General features: G+C 43.2%; 1 pseudogene; it reads left to right on the top strand.

The window, feature by feature from the left end:
* Nucleotides 1-12,329: 12,329 nt before the first annotated feature.
* On the top strand, nucleotides 12,330-12,760 carry LOC121493910 (annotated as a pseudogene).
* The last annotated feature ends 4,066 nt before the right edge of the window (nucleotides 12,761-16,826 follow it).

Below are 16,826 nucleotides of genomic sequence, written 5' to 3' on the forward strand. Positions count from 1 at the left end.
CTGTGGGATCATAAATAGATTCTGCTAAGAGTAATAACCTTACTCTCAGAATCCTGTATGTATAGGAAATAGGGTGCCAGGGGAACAGACATGCTGAGACAGAGGCGTTATAAAACTCAAGCTAGGAAAGAGATTTATGCTTCGGGGCTATGGAACAAAACATCCCAAGGAACACAAGATGACGGCCTGTCTTCCCATTATTGGGAGCTTGTAACCTACAAAGAAACATAAGAGGTAACAAGCACCTTGACGTTAGAAACAGTGAACTACCTGCCTTAAGAAAGTAAGGATTTCGCTGCTGTGGTGCAAAAGTGTTGTACAAACTGGCTTTGTACACACTCCTGGTAATCAGGAGAGTGATCTGTTCACTTGGAAGAGACAGATGACCTCCTTCCCTTGTTTCTGAGCTCTCATTCCGATTAATCAGCACAACTTCTGGAGAAGGAAGTCGTAACATCTCCTTTGAGATATTCTTAGAAAAGAGTCTTTCTGGGGAATTACATAAGCTTCGGATTTCTGTCATTCCCCTGCTCCCAGGTATCACTTTGCTCAACCTCCTGTTGCCATGTGCCAGCTCCACGTCACCTCCCCACCCTGAAGCCTGGCATTCGGTCGGCTGGACACCTCCAGTGGGTTCTTTCTACGCCAGGCAAGCTTTCCCTGTCTCTCGTGCCAGATTCTTCCTTTCATCTCCTGGCTGGCTGCCTCGGGATTGATTGAGGTGTCATAGTGCATCTAAGGGTACTTAGAAAGTCAAGGCTAGGTAGTACACTGTGAGACTGGCCTCTGTTCTTGTCCATGTAGATCTCATTGCATAACTTCAGTTTACCTGCCCTCCTTCTTTCCTGGCCTGTCCAAGACCAGAAATACTGAAAAGAGATGAAGGAAGGTGTTTTTAGAAAGTCACAATAGGGATGCCTGGGTGGCTCAGTGCTTGAGCATCTGCTTTCCTCTCTGGGCGTGATCCCAGAGTCCTGGGATCGAGTCCTACATCAGGCTCCCATGGGGAGCCTGCTTCTCCCTCTGCCTGTGTCTCTGCCTCTCTCTCTGTGTCTCTCATGAATAATAAATAAATAAAATATTTTAAAAATAAAAAAAAATTAAGTCACAATAGCCCATCATACTCAACAAGAGACTTCAACTAGCAATGCCTTTAAAAGTTTTTCTTCTTTTTTTTTAAGATTTTATTTATTTATTCGTGAGAGACAGAGTCCAACGTGGGACTCAATCCCAGGACTCCAGGATCACGAAACTGCTGAGCCACCCAGGGATCCCCTAAAAGTTTTTCTTCTGAGCTAAAATTAACAACACAGGAAACAACAGATGTTGGCAAGAATATGGAATAAGGGGACCCCCTCTTACACCGATTGTGGGAATGCAAACTGGTGCAGCCACTCTGGAGAACAGTAGGAAGGGTCCTCAGAAAGTTGAAAATAGAGCTACTCTATGATCCAGCAATTACGCTACTAGGTATTTACCCAAAGGATACAAAAATACTGATTCAGAGGGGTACATGCACCTTGATGTGTGTAGCAGTGCTATCAACAATAGCCAAGGGATTCCCGGGTGGCTCAGTGGTTTAGCACCTGCCTTGGGCCCAGGGCGTGATCCTGGAGTCCTGGGATCAAGTCCCATGTCGGGCCCCCTGCATGGAGCCTGCTTCTCCCTCTGCCTCTCTCTCTCTCTCTCTCTCTCTCTCTCTCTCTCTGTGTGTGTGTCTCTCATGAATAAATAAATAAAATCTTTAAAAAAACAACAATAGCCAAATTATGGGAGAAGCTCAAATGTCCATCAACCGATGAATGGATAAAGAAGAGGTGGTACGTATATACAGTGGAATATGGCTCAGCCATCAGAAAGGATGAAATCTTGCCATTTGCAGTGATGTGAATAGAGCCAGAGTGTTATGCTAAGTGAAATAGGTCAGAGAATGACAAATATCATTTCACTCATATGTGGAATGTAAGAAATAAAACAGATCAACATAGGGGAAGGAAGAAAAAAAGAGGGGAAGGGGAGACAACCCATAAAGGACTCAACTAAAGAGAACAAACAGAGTTGCTGGAAGGAAGGTAGGCAGAGGATGAGCTAGATGGGTGATGGATACTAAGGAGGGCACTTGTGACGAGCACTGGGTGTTGTACGTAAGTGACGAATCACCAAATTCTACTCCTGAAACCAATATTACACTGTACGTTAACAAACTAGAATTTAAATAAAAACTTTAAAAAACACAAGTAAATACACTATATGTTAAACTGAATTTAAATAAAAGAAAAAATAAAATTTAAAAAGACAAGCAAAAAAATAAACGTTTTCTTTTAGTTTTTTTTTTAAGTTTTTCTCTTCTTTTCTTTTTTTTTTTTAAGATTTCATTTATCTATTTGAGAGACAGAGAGAGTGTGTGAGCATGAGGAGGGAAGGGGCAGAGCGAGAGGGAGAAGCAGGCTCCCCACTGAGCAAGGAGCCAGACCTGGGGCTTGATCCCAGGACCCTGAAATCATGACCTGAGCGGAAGGCAGACATTTAACCAACTGAGCCCGCCAGGTGCTCCTTTCAGCTTTTCTTTTAATGCTACATTCCCAATAAGAAAAATCCTTGCATTTAACTGAGCTCTGCTTATACTCAAATTTCCATTTCAACAACCAGGGTGGAAGGCCCAGCAGATACTCCTCCAGGGTGAAACATAGCAAATTACATTAACTGACATTCAAAGAAAATAAAAAATCTTCTGTCAATGAGACAACAGTGTCCCTGCCTATGATGAAAGCACTTTTTTTAAAGTCCTACATAATTTCATGCACCTTGCTTGCCCCCTAATATCTGTTTATGAAAAACAACAACAATCTATACATTACACGGCTTACTTTTCTCCCTTTTTATAATTAACTTTTTACAGTACAAATATGCATTTGTGCTTGAAAACTCAAACAAGACAGAAGCGTATAAAGTAAAAAAGTCAAAATCTGGGATCCCTGGGTGGCTCAGCGGTTGAGCGCCTGCCTTTGGCCCAGAGCATGATCCTGGAGTCCTGGGATCGAGTCCCACGTCGGGCTTCTGCATGGAGCCTGCCTCTCTCTGCCTACGTCTCTGCTGCTCTCTCTCTCCTTGTCTCTCATAAATAAGTAAAAATTAAAGAGAGAGATTCACTACAATCTCTATAAAATTTAGAAAAAAAAAAAGTCAAAATCTCTGATCATATTTCCCTGGGCCCCACAAGGGTGGGACCCCTCCCATATGGTAGGAATGTCCACCATGTGTTATTCCAGAACTTTTTCTATGTATATACGTCTGTTTATATGTATAAGTGTTGTGAATTTTATTTTTCTACACACACTGGTGAGTGCTAAACACATTGTTCTGAAAGTTGCTTAACGTTGAGTCAGAAACATTTTCCACGTCAGCTCATGTAACCCTGCCTCACCCTCCTTAGCAAATAATAGTTACCACTGTACCATAAAGTATTCCACTATTTCCCAGTGTGGCTGTTTGATGCAAGCAACGCTGCCATGAATATCCACGCGCGGTGACATACACTGCTGAGTCAACGTCCAGGAGCATTACTGCCCTGTTAGGTGTTGCCAAATTGCTCTCCATAAAAGTTTATAACGATGAACACTCCCACTGATTGAATCTGAGTTTGTTTTTATTTATGTTTACGAATTTGGGAGATGAAAATCACATTTTATTATTGTTCCTGTTTGGATGTTCCAGAGTATTTGTGAGGTTGAGGAACTTTTCGTGTTTCTTGGCCATTTGTATTTCTTTACGTGTCGACTGCCTTCTGCTGGCCCCTGTCTGGGGGAAGAGAGCCCTACTTTTTTTCTTGTGGTTTCAGGATGTTCTTTATATATGATGGTTCTCATATGGTTCTGGGGAAACATTTCCTCTCTCTCTCTGGTGCTTGACATCTCGTTTTGTTTAGGCATAATTCGTTAAATAGAAGTTTAAAAAACATTTCTGAGAGCAGGTGCTTCAGTTTCTCCTTTGGAAGGCCATCTTCACCCCAAGATGATTTCAAAAGGGGGTGGGTGCTGTACTTTCCTCTAGTACTTTTTATGAAAGCTTTTTAATATTTGAATTGTTAATTTATTTGGAATATGCTTCTGAGTGTGGTATGAAACAAAAATTTAACATGACATCATGGTGATGGTATCCCATTCCTATCTTTAGTGGAAATCTCCTAATGTCTCATTATTATGCTATTCGCAGAGGTTTCCTACTTTATCAAAGCTTATTAACAGCTTTTTTTTATTATTATTATTAACAGCTTCTTTTAAGGTGATCCCTGGGTGGCTCAGAGGTTTAGCGCCTGCCTTCAGCCCAGGGCGCAATCCTGGAGTCCCGGGATCGAGTCCTGCGTCGGGCTCCCTGCATGGAGCCTGCTTCTCCCTCTGCCTGTGTCTCTCCCTCTCTATCTCTCATGAATAAATAAATAAAATCTTTAAAAAAAAAGTTTCTTTTAAAATAAAGAATGCATATTGAATTTTGTCAACTGTCTTTTCAGCATCTGATAAGATCACTATTTGATTATTCTCCTTTAATTGAGTAATAATTAATTAATTGCATTATTGGGCCTCCTAATGTTGAAATTGCTTATTTTCCTGGGAGTTACATTTCTCGATTTTTCAGTATGTCTCAAATTTCTGATAGAAAAGGAAATGATATTTTTATCCCACGTTGTTTGAAATGATTTGAAAGTGGAAGTCTAATTATTCTGCTTTTCCAACGTCCAAAGCCCTATTAGCCACACAAAAGAATGTGTTTGTATTTTTGTTTCCTTCTAAAAAAACAAATGGGCAAGTGGATACTATAGCATGTGGCCCAAGCATTACATTTACTCTCCTGAGATTTTTTTCTCTACACTTTCATTCACATTCAGTTGGAGGCCTTCTTGTCATGTGGTAAGCACTTACTAAAGAGCTTTCATGTGTCAGGTTCTGGGCTTGCTGTTATAAGGCTTCAAAATACCTAAGAACTAGTCTGTCCTCAATCCACAGAAGCAACACAGGATTATCTGGGTCTCATCTTTTATCTATAAACTCAGAGAGAGGCCACGTTTATGCTACCTGATGCACAAAAGGCCCAATATCAAACATTAACAGCAGCCCTAATCTCTGTTTACTACACGGACCTCTCTAGGTATCATCCGCGCATACCATCATACTAACCATCTGTGTGTTGTTAGGTGACTAATAAATTCTTTTTAAATAAAACCGATGATGATGAGAGTATTAAAGAATAATGAGAACTGGCAGCCACAAGAAGCATTAGAGAAATCAATGCAGAACCATATACGTACATAAGGTCATTTAAACCATCTTTGTATTCTCACCAGTGACGTACAAATGGTTTCGAAATATTCTCAATGACCTCTCAACCTGAACTTAGTTCTTGTTTTCACTCATCAGAATCTGTCAAGTATTCAAATAACACTAACTGATCTGTTTCAACCTGTCAATAATTGATGATGAAACTTCCTATACTTACTGAAACAGATCTTATTAATTTGTGTTAATACATAATTTATAAATCAAATGTAATTTTTTCAGGCCCAATTATTTGTGAAAACTCTTGATAACCTCAATAAGTATAAATCAAACAGGAATGATCTTGCATAAGGAAATTTTCTCTTGGGACACCTGGGTGGCTTGGCGGCTGGGTGTCTGCTCAGGGCGTGACCCCAAGGTTTCAGGATCAAGTCCCACGTGGGGCTCCCTGTGGGGAGCCTGTGTCTCTGCTTCTCTCTGTGTCTCTCATGAGTAAACTAAAAAAAAAAAAGAAAGAAAGAAACATTCTCTAAGCCAAATGGAAATTAAATGAATAACAATAGAAAGATATTGAAGAAAAAATAAGGAAATTACATTTTTTTTAAAGTCATTTCCTTTCCCAGGTACATCACTAACTTTCTAGTTTTTCAATAAGTATTTGTTAGAATGGTGAGAAGATTAAAGTGGAAGAATTTTGATCTTTTAAAACCTGTATACACTGCTTTTTCAAAAGCAGACATTGAAAAGGGTAATAGGGGGCACCTGGCTGGCTCAGTCAGTAGAGCAGGAGACTCTTGATCTCCAGGTCATGAGTTCAAGCCCCACGTTGGGGCCTAGAGCTTACTTTAAAGAAAGAAAAAAAAATAACAACACATGACGTGTGATGCTGAGCTCTGCATTCTTTGAGAAGACAATTTATTGAACAGAACTGTAGAAAAAATAATTGAGGAATCATTACTACTCTACCGACGAGACTTACAATCATTCTGAAGTTTTTACTGAGTACATATACTTTCCAGAACTTTATAAACTAAGGATAACTTTTGTCTAGGAAAGTAAGAAGAGTACTTGCTTACAATGCAAAACCAAGTTTCAGCTGTAAAATAAAGCCTTAAGAGACAACATCAGCAACAGGAAAAGCAAAAATTCTAAATACTTCTCTGACAATTCTAATAAGAGGATATATTTATTTTTCCAAAAAAAAATTTTTTTTAATTTTTTCTATAAAAAAAGAAGTGTTTTTTTTTTTTTCTATAAAAAGGAAGACCATTAAAGAAACTCAGATGTCTGAACTATGAGCGGGTTACAAGGAAATTATAATTGGAAACAAGAGTAAGAGCAAATAAAGATTTCTCTTTTCCATTTCTCTTTTCAAGTTGTCTTTTCCCCACATTTATCTTTTCTAATTGGTAAGTAAGTGATAGAAAGGAAATGGTTAAATTCAAAGTGTTAAATTCCTTTAGTTTCCAAATGATGACCTGCTTTTATAATAAGTGTTTTTCTTTGTTTTGTTCTTTTAAGTAGGCTCCTTGCCCAAAGTAGGGCTCAAACTCACCACCCGAAATCAGGTGCTTTACCAACTGGCTGAGATACTTCACCAACTCAGCCAGCCGCGCGCCCCTCTTTGCTTATTTTAAATTGGTTCTTTCAAAATTAGGAAAAGTACTTGCTTGTTGAAAAAAAAATTAAGATTTATTTGTTTATTTTAGAAAGAGAAAGAGAGAGTGCATGGAGTGGGGGAGGAAGGGCAGAGGGAGACAATCTCAAGCAAACTCCCCACTGAGCCAGGAGCCCTGCTCAGGGCTCTATCCAACCACCCTGAGATTATATCCTGAGCTAAAATCAAGAGTTGGATGTTTAACTGACTTAGCCACCCAACCAACCCTGAAAAAATCTTTTTAATATAAATGTACATGTAGTAAAATGTGAACTCCCCGCATCTCATTTCCATTCTCACTTCTCAGGGCTTGCCCTGCTTAACAGTTTTTGTTAAGGATCTTTCCAGATTCTTTTCTGGGCAGATAAAATATAGTTTTTCACATGAATTTAAATATATGCTTATTTTACATATGGTTCTACCACTTTCTTTTTTTTCTTAATATGCCAAGTTCATACAGCTGCAAAGGTTGGGCATTGAGACATGACTGTTGGTATCACTCCAGGACGTACTTTGTTTCCAGGACACAGTTGCCAATAATTTAGCACCAATCTGGGAAGACTGGTTTAGCAGTACTATATAGTTATATGACAACAGTTGAATTCTTAATTCAACCAAGACTTTTTTTAATAGCATTTTCTTTTATTTTTTAAGTAGGCTCCATGCCCTACATGAGGCTTGAACTCATGACCCTAAGATCAAGATTCATATGCTCTACTGACTCAGCCAGCCATGTGCCCCCAGTCAAGACTTTTTTTTTAAATAGGCTCCATGTCCAGGGTGAAGCACAGTCTGAACTCACCACCCTGAGATTGAAACCTGAGGTGAGATCAAGAGTTGGACGTTTAACCCACCCAGGCACCCCAAAACATTCTTAATCAGAGACTTGTAAATACCCAACAAGCAGAAAATAAAATGTGGTACATCAACTAGAGCACATATCAATTATGAAAATTATAAAAACTATGTTCCAACATGGAAAAGTGATTGTGGTGAAATCTTAAAAGAAAAATGGTATCTTCTGGTGATATTTTCTAAAACAAGAGAATTTTACACCAAACCTAAGTTGATAATCTTCACCTCCTATAACAAAACTGCCACCTAGATTTAATGGAAATTTCCCCCTTTAAAAAAATATAAAGTCCTGTCTCCCAGGGCAGATATAATAAAAGCCTTTTAGAAACTCCAAAGTTGGGAAGACTGGATGGCTCAGCAGTTGAGCATCTGTCTTTGGCTCAGGGGGTGATCCCGGGTTCCAGGATCAAGTCCCACATCGGGCTCCTGATAGGGAGCCTGCTTCTCCCTTTGCCCATGTCTCTGCCTCTCTCTCTCTCATGAATAAATAAATAAAATCTTTAAAAAAAGAAGAAGAAAGAAACCCTCAAGTCATTAAACAATGATTATTAATTATTATTTTCCTATAGATGATGAGAAATCGGTATGGCTTGAACTGTGTCCTCTGAAAAGAAAGGTTGACACTAAATGACTTTTTCTTTTTTTTAAGACTTTATTTATTTATTTATTTATTTATTTATTTATTTATTTGACAGAGGGAGAGAGAACACCAGCCTCGAGAGCAGCAGATAGAAGGAGAGGGAGAAGCATACTCCTTGCTGATCAGGGAGCCTGATGCAGGGGTTCCATGCGAGGCTCCTTGCGGGGCTCCACCCAAGGACCCTGGGATCATGACCTGAGCCAAAGGCAGGCTCTTAATCAACTGAGCTACTCAGGCACCCCAGATGTTGACACTCTAATCCCTGACACCTACAAATGTGACCTCATTCAATACAATACAATACAATACAAATTCAATTCAATACAATACAAATGTGACCTAATAGGGTCTTTCCAGATGTAATCAAGTTAAGATGAAGTTTTCAGGATGGACCCTTAGGTCACTATGACCAGCCTCCTAAAAGAAGAGACCCATTGGACACAGACACACAGAGAGAACACGCTGTGAGGACACAGGCTGTGATGAGACCCAGTTGTGCTGCCAGGAGCCAAGGAACCCATGAGGTTGGCAGGAGCTGCAAGACATGAGGAAGGAGCCTCGCCTGGAGGCTTCCAAGAGAGCATGGCCCTGCCAACACCTTGGCTTTGAACTTCTGGCCTCCGGAACTGTAAGAATGAGTTTCTGTTGTTTTAAGCCACCCAATTTGTTGCATTTTGTTACGGCAGTCCTGGACAACTAATACGGGACTCGTCCAAGGTCTTCAAGAGAGGCTGGAGAAAACCAGTATCGACTGAGAACCTGCGATGTTGCTCCAGGCTCTGTGCTAGAGGTCTTACCTGTTTCTTTCCTGCTAAGGAGGACAGGGCATGTTACAGATAAGGGAATTGCAGCTCGGAAGCTAAATGCTGAAGTCCCCTCAGCTGGCAAGGGCTGAGGCTGGGCCCGTCCCCAAGCCCGCAGGGTTTCCAGCAGTGCTTGCAGAGCACCATTGCCAAGGACAGAGCCTCCGTCTGCGAACCAATTCAGCAGAATTGCGTACACGGATGTTAAACATCAGTTACGGGGCAACCTTTACCCAGGTGAACCAGGCCTTCGTGTCTCGCTGGAAGAGATGTGAATAAACAATCCCATCTGTTTACTCACAGACCTTCCTACTGAGTAGGAGAAGGAAAACACGCTGTGGGTGCTAGGGTGAGTGATTCTTTCTTTGGGAAATACCAATCACAGGCCATATCCTAATATCCAACCTACTTTTTGGTTTTAAAAGGTTGGCTTCAGGGGCTCCTGGATGGCTCAGTGGTTGAGGGTCTGCCTTTGGCCCAGGGTGTGATCCCAAGGTCCCTACATGGGGTCTGCCTCTCCCTGTGCCTGTGTCTCTGCCTCTCTCTGTGTGTCTCTCATGAATAAATAAATAAAATCTTTAAAAAAAAAAATGAAAGGTTTGCTTCAGCCTTCATATTCTCTTAAGGCTTCAATGACAGCGAGCTGGTCAATGATAGAGCTGGTTTCCAGGGCCACTATTCATTGATAAAGTCCATATGGTGTGTGATTAAGACTTTAAATTCAAACTCTGGAGCCAGAGTGGCTGGGTTCCAATGTGCTGAGACACACGCCGAGTGGGTGGACAGTGGGCTAGGTTCAGGCCCCACCCAACCCTTCAGCTGGCGTCCTTGTGCAGGGTCCTACCCACCCAACCCCTGCAGGTAGGTTTCCACACCCCCTGACTCTGGGGGGTAGTGTTCTCCGTGTCACACTATCCACCCAAAACATCGTACTGTAAAAATGAAGCCAAAACCGATCTGTGAGATCAAAACCATTGTATATTTGATACTCATGATACTGCTAATGAAATCACGCATTGCCTCCATCCAAAAAAGGAAAATAGAAACTAGGTATTACTCAATTCCCAGAGTTTTCCTCCCATGGGACCACACTGGGAGAAAAGGCAGGAGCACAGCACGGTGGTGCTGGGATTTAGTCAGTGTAGCCCTTACACACTCATCCAATTCCATTTAGCAAGCAGGATCGGAACATGAAACCCTGGATATGGTTCGGGATATGTGTCTCCGGGAGGACTCATTAGCAGCTCATAGAGAAGAAGCCATTCCCTGGCGCCCCATTAATTACCGTGCTCCTGGCAACTCGGGCGGGCCCACATGCATGCCTTCTGCACAAAAAGGTCACATCCTGGCGTTGCTAGTCAGATCTGTGCAAGATCTCATTGCTGTTCATGGTTATTTCCCTGATAATCGCTCCCCAGAGGTTGGTCTGGCTACAACCTAAAATAGTTGAGCATGGCAGTTTGCAAGATTTATGGAAAACAATTTTTCAGAAATGTGCTCTCAATTTTCATTGGGCAAATCCCTCTTTCTCTGGTAAGTGCTGGAGCATACGGAGCAGGTAAATGTTTTAATGGACAGCATAAAAGTAACATTTTTCTTCTGAAGATGATGATCTTCACTTAGGGCTCCCAATCCCATTTTTTTTACGATAGCAAGCGTTCAGCGCAAATTAGAGGGAGAGGGGGAAACTCTGATCCTTCAACCTCACTATCTCCACAGCGCAGTAATGACTGCATCATTTCGCAGACTCGCATTACCCCCTCTGGTGCCTCCATCCTCGGGGAGCAAACTTTTATTGAATTGCTCTCCCCAGCTTTTAGTCTTCTCCCTGTCTTTTGTGTTATGTACATTGAACTCATTGCCTTCCAACACAGTTTAACACAATGAGATGAACATGGCCAAGGGCAGACTTTCCAGTCTCTGGGAGGAAAGATTCGTGGTAGAAACAATCACCTAATGAAAAGTGAGGGGAAAAAACACAGCGCAGGTAAACATTACCCATGTGGGTATGTGCAGCGCTTGGGTACTCTTCAGAATCACAACAATTGCCAACTGTTATTAATTTCTTCCTTTTTATGACATGAAAAAAAACAATAGGGGTCTTAGAATCGGCATCTAAGTGTGAAGTTAAAGTCACAGCAACACAACCCATTCACCTGTTGAGCCACAACCATTCATTAAGCAGCCGCTAGGCTTGACATGCCGATTTTTTATAGCCCCAGCGTAACCAACTATATGACGCTTACACATGCTTTGGTGGCCTTCCTCTAGTTTCCCTTAACGCCTTCCATGTATCTCTAGCAATGCATTCATCACATTATATTGCAATTACCCGATAACACGTTTGTCCTCTAAGCTGACAGCGGCCCAGGGGCCATTGGAAGGGGCAGTGACACATTCTAGTCTCCTTTGAATGCTTGGCACCCAGACCCGGTGTGAAGTAATGAATGGCAACATGTGTTCCAAAAAATAATGACACCTCACACGGTAGCAAAGTAAGTTCTATTCTCCTAAGGCCCACTTTGAGAGTCAACAGGGAAGACTGGATCCCTCTGAGGAAGTAAGATGTTAAAAGAATAAGCTCTTTCTCCAAAAGTTAAATGTCAGGCGGGATGGGGTGACTGGATGATGGGCACTAAGGAGGGCATTTGATGGGATGAGCACTGGGTGTTATACTATATGCTGGCAAATTGAATTTAAATAAAATATTTTGTTAAAAAAAAGTTAAATATCAGGGGAGTTTTTTTAAAAACTGCTATTAGATTTTCTTTTTAAGCATTGGAAGGACTTGCAGAGACCGTTTGGCAGACTCCACTCCTGTCTCTGCCCTCTATACGTAGAGAAATGGAGGTGATAAAATCGGCTTGAACTCATACACCTTGTTGCCAATGAGTCATAAGTAGAGTTCAGGTTATTGGATTCCCCAACCATCCCCCCTCCCATCCACACGCCTTGAAAGACCCAGCTGACCCACTGGGCAAAACAGACCATTCAAGGACTCACTTCTGCTTTTATAAATATAACTGTGTTTTAAAATGCAGATCAAAATAAAATAAAACAAAATGCAGATCGTCTCTCCCAAAAGAGGCCTACACACCACGGCCATGTCTCTAGTGATCCCTGAGAAGGTCCGGCACATTTTGTGGGTACGCAGGTAATAGCCTTTGCCATCACTGCAGCTAACAGTGTGGGGCGAAGTTGTGCTCCAGTGACGTTGAGGAAAGCAGACATCAGCTCGCCAAGAGAGCCAGAGAGCTCACTGAGGATGACGTGGGACGTGTGGCCACTACTGTGCAGAATCTAAGTCAGTGTAAGATCCCAAACCGGTTTTTGAACAGACAAAAGGACGAGAAGGATGGAGAGGACAGCCAGGTCCCGGCCAATGGTCTGGACAACAAGCTTTGTGAAGACCTGGAGTGACTGAAGATGCGGGCCCCCGGAGGCTGAGCCACTCCTGGGGACTTTGTGTGGGAGGCCGGCCCACCACCGTCACAGGGCGCCAGGCCGCACCATGGGTGTGCCCGAGAGGAAATGAATCTGTAGGCCTCGTCTGTTAATAGTTTATACACCTAAAAATAAGTAAACAAACACATAAAATTCAGATCAGAGGCGCTCCTGGGTGACTCAGTCCATTCCCCTGTCTGCCTTCAGCTCAGATCAAGATCTCGGGGTCCTGGGTCGGGCTCCTCACTCAGCAGCGAATCTGCTTCTTCTCTGCTCTTACCCTCACCCATGCTTTCTCTCTATCAAATAATTGAACAAAATCTTTAAAAGTAAATAAATAAATAAATAAAATGCAGGTTAGGGAAGAAACAGCCCATAGGTCGTTGGGCCACCCCCTGGCAGTCTGAAGCTTACCTGCCCTCCCCACATCTGCTGCAGGATCTTGGCAGCCCTCCCCATGGTGCATGACACCCTCCGGGAAACCTCTCCTTACTGTTCTCTCATCCCCCAGGCCAGTCAGACTCCCTGTGTGCACCAGCCGGGCACCTTGTACTCCCCACTCATAGGACTTGGCTCAGTTTGAAGTTACGTATTTGTGTGATTGTTTAATTACCAGGTGTGAGATGTCTCCTCCAGATTAGGCTCAGAGTCGCAAACCACGTCTCTGGGGATCAGAGGCATCCTGAAAGCACAGCCCAACACACCTTGCCTTCAACATTCCAATTTAGGAGTGGGAGTGGGGCCAGTGGGACGGCATCAAAACTGTCTCTTCAAATCTACCTCTCTTGCTGGTATGGATCCTTCAAGCTCGGTTCAAGGCCCACCCCAGCCCCTTGCTCCTGACCCACTTTAGGGCTCCAGGGGTCCAGGGTGGGTCTCCCTGAAGGCTCCTTTGGTCCCCTTAGATATCTCGCACTCTCCCTGGTGGGTGCTGGCTCCCTGCAGCAGGGTGCTGCTGAGGCCTCCACATTCCTCAGACCCAGCTTTGTGCTATTACGCATGAGCTGTGGGTTCCAATCACAGAGATTTTAGTCAAGCCGCTCTTTCTGTTTCTACTCCCAGACCTTCCTCCCCACGGCTCGAGACTGGAGTGTTTCAGAGTTGGCAAAAAAGACACACATCTCTCCCCTCTGGTCTGGCAGCCAAGGCTCAGATCACACTGGTGTGCCTTGACCCTAACCTTGGGACAAATTCTTTGCTGGAATCCTCCTTGGTGACTCATATAAATAGTCCCCTGTACGGCCTACCGCATGGGCCCCCCATGCACCCCAGGCCCGTGTGCATTTAAGAGGAACAGAACTAAGTCTCAAGTTTGGACACCTGCTAAATTCAGAGAAAGCAGTAGGATGTCCGTGCCGGTGGTAGGAAAAGAGCAAGCTGAGACTGTCCTGGCTCAGAGGGGAGGAGGACCTCCTCCTGCACCCGTTCATTCAACAGCCATACTTAGGAACAAGGCTTTCCAGGAATAACCCATGCACAGGCACTGGAAATCCCAGCCAATGACACTTCCTGACTTGGAAGTCTTGGCAGACTCTGAGAAATATGGCCATGTGACTCCTGGACCAGAGGCAGGGATAGAGTGGAGGCCGTCAGCTGAAGACTCAGACATGACTGGTTTGACTCTTGGCTCCACCCCTTGCTGGAAATGCCAGTTTAGGCTGAGCCAAAGGCAGACGCTCAACCACTGAGCCACCCAGGTGTCCCAACAAGCTTATCTGTAGTGAAAGGAGGGGAAACTAATATTTATTATCTATTATGTGCCAAGGTGACAGTAAAGCTTGGTAGCTAATTGCTGAGATTTTGGAACCACAATGCCTGGGTTTAATTTCAGATTCTACCGCTTAACTAGCTGTGTGGTCTTGGGCAGGAGACATAAATTCTTAGTGCCTGGGTTTTTAATCCACAATATGGTGGTGATTGCACCCCCCACCAGGATGTTTGTGAAAATTAAATGCAATAATTAGAACAATGGATGGCACAGAATAAATGCTCGATGTTAGCTATTATTGCTTCTCTGTGTTTTGTATAGAGCTCGAGCCTCACAACAACCCTTCAAGGGCTATGTTTCTCTTTCTAATCCCCCCCTACGTTTCTTTCTAAACTCTGACTGGGAAACCCGCCCTAGGTCCTCAGCTAGCATGCAGCCCCTAGCTCTCCCACCCAACATTTTGTGAGCCCAAAGCCTTGGCCCTCCTCTACAGCCTGCTATTTTTCAGGTGGTTGCCACTGGTTCTCTCGAAGCATTAAAACAGTAACTAAAACATGATTTATGAGATGGATAGAGCATAGGTCCTGAAGCACGGCTGACATACAACACGTTCCCCTGTGTAGGGGGAGTTTTGGAGTTACTTTTGTTCCAGATTAAATTATGATCACATTCATGGTGAATGAACCCTGAAGCCACCTGACGGCCAGCAGACAACATTTCAAACCAAAAGCTACATAACTGCAATGTCCACAATAGCCAAACTGTGGAAAGAGCCATGATGCCCTTTGACAGATGAATGGATAAAGAAGACCTGGTCTATATACGCAATGGAATATTCCTCAGCCATGAGAGAGCACCCACTATTCACTTCGACATGGGTGGAAGTGGAGGGTATTATGCTGAGTGGAGTAAGTCAGTCGGAGAAAGACAAGCATCATATGGTTTCATTATATGGGGAATATAAGAAATAGTGAAAAGGATTATAAAGGAAAAGAGGGGAACTGAGTGGGAAAAATTAGAGAGACAAACTGTGAGAGACTCCTAACTCTGGGGAACGAACAAAGGGTTGCAGGAGGGGAGGTGGTTGGGGGGGTTGGGGTAACTGGGTGACAAGCACGGAGGAGGGCAATTGATGGGATGAGCACTGGGTGTTAAACTGTACGTTGGCAAATCGAACTTCGATAAAAAAAATTAAATAAAAAAAAGCTACATAACTGTTTGAAAAAACAAAAGGGGGAAGGAACTCCTCGTTATTGAGTGCCAGAATGTTCTGCTATGCATTTCACGTGTTTTTTAATTCTCTCGGCGAGGTAAGTACTATTTCCCCCATTTCCTAGATGGGGAAATTTAAGCTCAGATGGATCATGTGACTTCTCCAAAGGTCAGAGAGCCAGTAAACGTCAAAGGCAGCCTAACGACACAGGTCTACTCTGAGTGCCAGTGCCTTAGATATCAATAATCCCCATAAGCACTGGTCATCCCTTCATGACGACCTCCCAAACCCCCTGCTTAAATGCAAAACTATCTAAAGCTTATCAAGTGTTTGCTGCAGGCCAAGCTCTGTTCTAAGCACTGACACCCAACGTCCCACCTCATTTTCATCCCAGTACTATCGTCATCCCAGTTCACAGAAGAGGAAACAGTTGATAGCTTGTTTCATGTCACAGATCCTGGAGGTGGAGCCAAGTAATTTCAGAGCCTGTGACCTTAAGCAGCAGGCTAGGCTTTACCCATAGAAAGAGGTTATGAGGGGATCCCTGGGTGGCTCAGTGGTTTGGCGCCTGCCTTTGGCCCAGGGCACAATCCTGGGGTCCCGGGATCGAGTCCCTCGTTGGGCTCCCGGCATGGAGCCTGCTTCTCCCTCCTCCTGTGTCTCTGCCTCTCTCTCTCTCTATGTCTATCATAAATAAATAAATAAATAATCTTAAAAAAAAAAAAAGAGGTTATGAGCATGGAAAATAAACCGAGTATTCTTTCCATAGCAACATGCTAAACTGGAAAGAGCACTGGCCTACAGACAGCTGATCTGGGCTCTAACTGACTCTCTGGGCAGGTAAGCGCTCAATTTCCTTCTCAGTAAACTAGAAAGGTTGCACCTGTGTTTGCTCTGCTGCTAGAATCTACGATTTACAGTGCATCCGCATAAATGTCATAAGCAAATCGGTAGAGAAAATTTCACTTGGCCATAGGCACTCTTCCTCATGAAAGAGACCACCCAAGACTTTGTGGCCGTTTGTTAGCCTTCACCTGAGCTAGACACTTGCTTTCAAACTCTTATTTGACCACCCTAGAGAATGCACTAAATATATTAATTTAGAGTTGATGTGTCCCCCATGTGAAAGTGATAATTCAGCATATGCAACATGGATTTTTACTCTCTGGGATAGGTAGATAAATAGATGATTTTAGATAGACAGACTGGTGTGACACCAGGGCCACATAGACATGT

Source organism: Vulpes lagopus, chromosome 6 (assembly GCF_018345385.1).
Source record: "Vulpes lagopus strain Blue_001 chromosome 6, ASM1834538v1, whole genome shotgun sequence".
Classification (NCBI taxonomy): Eukaryota; Metazoa; Chordata; class Mammalia; order Carnivora; family Canidae; genus Vulpes; species Vulpes lagopus.